Below are 7,500 nucleotides of genomic sequence, written 5' to 3' on the forward strand. Positions count from 1 at the left end.
GATGAGGGGGGGGACTATTTAATCCATTTTAAAATAAGGCTGTAACTTAACAAAATGTGGTAAAGGTCAAGGGGTCTGAATACTTTCTGAATGCACTGTACATTGTACATTTAAACATATTTTTTAATTTGACCTTTATTTAACTAGGCAAGTCAGTTAAGAACAAATTCTTATTTTCAATGACGGCCTAGGAACAGTGGGTTAACTGCCTTGTTCAGGGGCTGAACTACAGATATATATGCCATTTAGCAGACGCTTTTATCCAAAGCGACTTACAGCCATGTGTGCATACATTCTATGTATGGGTGGTCCTGGGGATTTGTACCTTGTCAGCTCGGGGGTTTGAACTAGCAACCTTCCGGTTACAAGTCCAACGCTCTAACCACTAGGCTACCCTGGCGCCCCTACACTCTAACCACTAGGCTACCTGCCGCCCCTACACTCTAACCACTAGGCTACCTGCCGCCCCTACACTCTAACCACTAGACTACCTGCCGCCCCTACACTCTAACCACTAGACTACCTGCCGCCACTACACTCTAACCACTAGACTACCTGCCGCCCCTACACTCTAACCACTAGACTACCTGCCGCCACTACACTCTAACCACTAGGCTACCTGCCTCCCCTACACTCTAACCACTAGTCTACCCTGCCGCCCCTACACTCTAACCACTAGGCTACCTGCCGCCCCTACACTCTAACCACTAGTCTACCTGCCACCTCTACACTCTAACCACTAGGCTACCTGCCGCCCCTACACTCTAACCACTAGTCTACCCTGCCGCCCCTACACTCTAACCACTAGTCTACCCTGCCGCCCCTACACTCTAACCACTAGTCTACCCTGCCGCCCCTACACTCTAACCACTAGGCTACCCTGCCGCCCCTACACTCTAACCACTAGTCTACCCTGCCGCCCCTACACTCTAACCACTAGGCTACATGCCGCCCCTACACTCTAACCACTAGGCTACCTGCCGCCCCTACACTCTAACCACTAGGCTACCTGCCGCCCCTACACTCTAACCACTAGGCTACATGCCGCCCCTACACTCTAACCACTAGACTACCTGCCGCCCCTACACTCTAACCACTAGGCTACCCTGCCACCCCTACACTCTAACCACTAGGCTACCGTGCTGCCCCTACACTCTAACCACTAGGCTACCTACCGCCCCTACACTCTAACCACTAGGCTACCTCCTGCCCCTACACTCTAACCACTAGGCTACCTGCCGCCCCTACACTCTAACCACTAGTCTACCTGCCACCCCTAGACTCTAACCACTAGACTACCTGCCACCCCTACACTCTAACCACTAGGCTACCTGCCACCCCTACACTCTAACCACTAGTCTACCTGCCACCCCTACACTCTAACCACTAGGCTACCTGCCGCCCCTACTCTCTAACCACTAGGCTACCTCCTGCCCCTACACTCTAACCACTAGACTACCCTGCCGCCCCATAGCGAACACAACAATGGATTCTCATTACATTTAGTTGTTATAAACACGGTGTTATAAACACGCAGAGTTGGACTCTGTTGAATGTGATTTCGGCCCGAGGTAGTTTACACACGGCTGTTATCAGCTGTCATTTCTCAGGTAGTTTGAATCAGATTGTGTAAAATGTGGGCAAAACTAGTTGAGATGATGTAATTTCAACAAGTTTTGCCTTGGTCAGATGCCGTACACAGTCATAGGAGTGGAAGCTGCTCATTCCACCACAGGTGGACAGGCAGAGCGACGAGGGTAGAGAGGGCAGAGAGGTGGACGGATGAGGGCAGAGAGGTGGAGGGATGAGGGCAGAGAGGTGGAGGGATGAGGGCAGAGAGGTGGAGGGATGAGGGCAGAGAGGTGGAGGGATGAGGGCAGAGAGGTGGAGGGATTAGGGCACAGTCATAGGAGTGGAAGCTGCTCATTACACCACAGGTGGACAGGCAGAGAGACGAGGGTAGAGAGGGTAGAGAGGGTAGAGAGGGCAGAGAGGTGGAGGGATGAGGGCACAGTCATAGGAGTGGAAGCTGCTCATTACACCACAGGTGGACAGGCAGAGAGATGAGGGTAGAGAGGGTAGAGAGGGTAGAGAGGGCAGAGAGGGCAGAGAGGTGGAGGGATGAGGGCACAGTCATAGGAGTGGAAGCTGCTCATTACACCACAGGTGGACAGGCAGAGAGACGAGGGTAGAGAGGGTAGAGAGGGTAGAGAGGGCAGAGAGGTGGAGGGATGAGGACACAGTCATAGGAGTGGAAGCTGCTCATTCCACCACAGGTGGACAGGCAGAGAGACGAGGGTAGAGAGGGTAGAGAGGGTAGAGAGGGTAGAGAGGGTAGAGAGGGTAGAGAGGGCAGAGAGGTGGAGGGATGAGGACACAGTCATAGGAGTGGAAGCTGCTCATTCCACCACAGTGGTTAAGAGGATGAAAGGGGTTTTTCTCTTGGCAGTAAAAGATGTGAGAGGTGTTGATTCACAGCGACACCGTTAACCCCACCAGTCTCTGAGTGTCTTGTATTAGAGTGAACCACAGAGGCCAGGGCCAATGAGGCGAGGACAGGAAGAGGATCTGATAGGTGGCATGACTTTAGAATCCCACATGAACTACAAGCTGCCATGGTGATACAACTGTTGTCAGGGGAGATGGATAAGCCTATGATGTGATTGGACTAATGGATTTAGTGAAACAGTAATAATACATTGTAGTACAGCTGTGTGTCATTTACACCAAAACGACAATCACACAGAGTAATATATCACTTTATTAATGACCGACATATGAAGTTCTATTGAACTGACTATAAACTACTTCTGAACTGTTTAAGATGTTATCTTTGTCTGTCGACTACTCATTTGTCTTTCTCTCTCTCCCTCTCTCTCTCCCTTCTCCCTTTTCTCTCTCTCTCGCTCTCTCCCTCTCTCTCTCCCTTTTCTCTCTCGCTCTCTCCCTCTCTCTCTCCCTTTTCTCTCTCTCTCGCTCTCGCTCTCTCTCTCGCTCTCTCTCTCGCTCTCTCTCCCTTCTCTCGCTCTTTCTCTCGCTCTCTCTCCCTTCTCTCGCTCTCTCTCGCTCTCCCTTCTGTCTCTCTCTCCCTCCAGTGGTGCCTCTGATCCTGAAGGCCTTGGTCTATGATGAAAAGAGAGGAGCGTGTAGCGTTGGTTCTAACGTACGAGATGCGGCCTGCTACGTCTGCTGGGCCTTTGCCAGGGCCTACGAACCCACTGAGCTGAAGCCCTTCGTCACGCAGATCGCATGGTAACACTCCTCTACTTCTTCATCATCCTCCTCCTCCTCTGTCTCTCTGACCCCGGTCTGGGTCAATTACGTTTTGAATTCGCTCAGTTCAGTTAGTAGATTGATGTCGGTTCAGTTAGTAAATTGATGTCGGTTCAGTTAGTAAATTGATGTCAATTTAAGATTTGTGTGAAAACTTGTGCATCTTAAGGTAGGATTCTGCCCTAATAATAGAGAAGGTTAAACATGGGCTTTTAGATTACAGAATGTTTCAATTTTTTAAATAAAGGTTTTATTTCACCTTTATTTAACTAGGCAGGTCAGTTAAGAACAAATTCTTATTTACATTGACGGTCTAGGAACAAGGGGCTTAACTGCCTTGTTCGGGGGCAGAACGACAGAGTTTTACCTTGTCAGCTCGGGGATTCAATCCACCAACCTTTCGGTTACTGGCCCACTAGACTACCTGCTGCCCCGGCCGGGTATAGTCCAGCAAACACACTTCACTTCAACATCTCATTACAATTGTCCTTAGTAGTTGACAGCAGCATAAATAACAGTCACTACATTGAGGTTAGTCAAGTAAAGATAAAGCATCCCAGTTGTTGACGGCTGTGGACAGAGAAATGACAGCTATATAGAGATACCATGACCTGAATAGACCACAGGCCTTTATCACAGCTGAATAGACCACAGGCCTTTAGTATCACAGCTGAATAGACCACAGGTCTTTAGGATCACAGCTGAATAGACCACAGGCCTTTAGTATCACAGTTGAACAGGCCACAGGCCTTTAGTATCACAGCTGAATAGACCACAGGCCTTTAGTATCACAGCTGAATAGACCACAGGCCTTTAGTATCACAGCTGAATAGACCACAGGCCTTTAGTATCACAGCTGAATAGACCACAGGCCTTTAGTATCACAGCAGAATAGACCACAGGCCTTTAGTATCACAGCAGAATACACCACAGGCCTTAGCGCTGATTAAACCAGGTTAAAGGAGGATTTTTAAGCCTTGAGACAAATGAGACATGGATTGTGTCTGTGTTGCCATTCAGAGGGCAAGACAACATATTTAAGTGACTTTGAACGGGGTGTGATAGTAGGTGCCAGGTGCACCGGTTTGTGTCAAGAACTGCAACGCTGCTGGGTTTTTCACGCTCAACAGTTTTCCTGTGTGTATCAAGACTGGTCCACCACCCAAAGGACATCCAGCCAACTGGACACAACTGTGGGAAGCATTGGAGTCAACATGGGCCAGCATCCCTGTGAACGCTTCCAACACCTCGTAGAGTCAACATGGGCCAGTATCCCTGTGGAAAACTTTCAACACCTTGTAGAGTCAACATGGGCCAGCATCCCTGTGGAACGCTTTCAACACCTTGTAGAGTCAACATGGGCCAGCATCCCTGTGGAACCCTTTCAACACCTTGTAGAGTCAACATGGGCCAGCATCCCTGTGGAACGCTTTCAACACCTTGTAGAGTCAACATGGGCCAGCATCCCTGTGGAACGCTTTCAACACCTTATAGAGTCAACATGGGCCAGCATCCTTGTGGAACGCTTTCAACACCTTGTAGAGTCAACATGGGCCAGCATCCTTGTGGAACGCTTTCAACACCTTGTAGAGTCAACATGGACCAGCATCCCTGTGGAACGCTTTCAACACCTTGTAGAGTCAACATGGGCCAGCATCCTCGTGGAACGCTTTCAACACCTTGTAGAGTCAACATGGGCCAGCATCCTTGTGGAACGCTTTCAACACCTTGTAGAGTCAACATGGGCCAGCATCCTTGTGGAACGCTTTCAACACCTTGTAGAGTCAACATGGGCCAGCATCCTTGTGGAACGCTTTCAACACCTTGTAGAGTCCATGTCCCAACACATTGAGGCTGTTCTGAGGGCAAAAGGGGGGTGCAACTCAATATTAGGAAGGTGTTCTTAATGTTTTGTCAACTCAGTGTAGCTCCCTGTTTGTTTTAGGATGCAATTTTTTGTTGTTGATTTCTGTCTCTTATCACTTTTTTGTTGTTGTGAAAAAGAGCGTTGTCTCATGTCCCCATCTACACAAGGCTACTAGGCTACAAGGCTACTAGGCTACAAGGCTACTAGGCTACTAGGCTACTAGGCTACTAGGCTACAAGGCTACTAGGCTACTAGGCTACTAGGCTACTAGGCTACAAGGCTACTAGGCTACTAGGCTACTAGGCTACTAGGCTACTAGGCTACTAGGCTACTAGGCTACAAGGCTACTAGGCTACTAGGCTACTAGGCTACAAGGCTACTAGGCTACAAGGCTACTAGGCTACAAGGCTACTAGGCTACTAGGCTACAAGGCTATTTGGCTACAAGGCTACTAGGCTACAAGGCTATTTGGCTACTAGGCTACAAGGCTATTTGGCTACTAGGCTACTAGGCCACTACTGCCTTCTTGCTATGCGATACTTCACCCACTACAAAACAGTGTGTATGCACGGTCCAGTGTGTATGCACGGTCCAGTGTGTATGCACGGTCCAGTGTGTATGCACGGTCCAGTGTGTATGCACGGTCCAGTGTGTATGCACGGTCCAGTGTGTATGCACGGTCCAAAATATACAGGAGGATAAGCACTTTTTTATAAATGCCAACTTTTGCGTGAAAACTGGCGCACTGGTGTTTTGGGAAACGAGCCTACACACTGTTTTATAAACGAGGACCCCTGGTGTTTTGGGAAATAAGCCTACACACTGTTTTATAAACGAGGACCCCTGGTGTTTTGGGAAATAAGCCTACACACTGTTTTATAAACGAGGACCCCTGGTGTTTTGGGAAATAAGCCTACACACTATTTTATAAACGAGGACCCCTGCTGTTTTCATATCAGCAGTACGACAGAGCTGTAAGTTGTTATTCACGGCCTCAAACCAGTTCTTCTGTCTTTCTGTTAGCTGCCCCCCCCTCTAACTCCCATTATCTCTCTTTGTCTGATTATCCTCAATCTATCTCTCTTATAAATACTTTCTGGTTTAAATCACAGTTGGTAGAGCATGGCGCTTGTAACGCCAGGGTAGTGGGTTCGATTCCCGGGACCACCCATACGTAGAATGTATGCACACATGACTGTAAGTCGCTTTGGACAAAAGCGTCTGTTAAATGGCATATATTATTATTATTATTATATTAGTTCAATAATAAAACTGTAACCTTAACGAATACGCATTTTTAACTGATCTCAGAATACGTTGTATGAACTCCTACTCCCCAGTAACAACAGTATCATATGTACTGGGGTCGTTATCATACTCCCCAGTAACAACGGTATCGTATGTACTGGGGTCGTTATCATACTCCCCAGTAACAACAGTATCATATGTACTGGGGTCGTTATCATACTTCCCAGTAACAACAGTATCATATGTAATGGGGTCGTTATCCTACTCCCCAGTAACAACAGTATCATATGTAATGGGGTCGTTATCATACTCCCCAGTAACAACAGTATCATATGTACTGGGGTCGTTATCATACTCCCCAGTAACAACAGTATCATATGTACTGGGGTCGTTATCATACTCCCCAGTAACAACAGTATCATATGTACTGGGGTCGTTATCATACTCCCCAGTAACAACAGTATCATATGTACTGGGGTCGTTATCATACTCCCCAGTAACAACAGTATCATATGTACTGGGGTCGTTATCATACTCCCCAGTAACAACAGTATCATATGTACTGGGGTCGTTATCATACTCCCCAGTAACAACAGTATCATATGTACTGGGGTCGTTATCATACTCCCCAGTAACAACAGTATCATATGTACTGGGGTCGTTATCATACTCCCCAGTAACAACAGTATCATATGTACTGGGGTCGTTATCATACTCCCCAGTAACAACAGTATCATATGTACTGGGGTCGTTATCATACTCCCCAGTAACAACAGTATCATATGTACTGGGGTCGTTATCATACTCCCCAGTAACAACAGTATCATATGTACTGGGGTCGTAGTCCCCAGTAACAACAGTATCATATGTACTGGGGTCGTAGTCCCCAGTAACAACAGTATCATATGTACTGGGGTCGTAGTCCCCAGTAACAACAGTATCGTATGTACTGGGGTCGTTATCATACTCCCCAGTAACAACAGTATCGTATGTACTGGGGTCGTTATCATACTCCCCAGTAACAACAGTATCGTATGTACTGGGGTCGTTGTTCCCAGTAACAACAGTATTGTATGTACTGGGGTCGTTATCATACTCCCCAGTAACAACGG

The 7,500-nt window shown here is 47.8% G+C and overlaps 1 pseudogene; it reads left to right on the plus strand.

The window, feature by feature from the left end:
- Positions 1 to 7,500, plus strand: part of LOC124018251 — a 150,955-nt pseudogene that overhangs the window by 67,552 nt on the left and 75,903 nt on the right.

Source organism: Oncorhynchus gorbuscha, unplaced genomic scaffold, assembly GCF_021184085.1.
Source record: "Oncorhynchus gorbuscha isolate QuinsamMale2020 ecotype Even-year unplaced genomic scaffold, OgorEven_v1.0 Un_scaffold_454, whole genome shotgun sequence".
NCBI classification, from domain to species: Eukaryota; Metazoa; Chordata; class Actinopteri; order Salmoniformes; family Salmonidae; genus Oncorhynchus; species Oncorhynchus gorbuscha.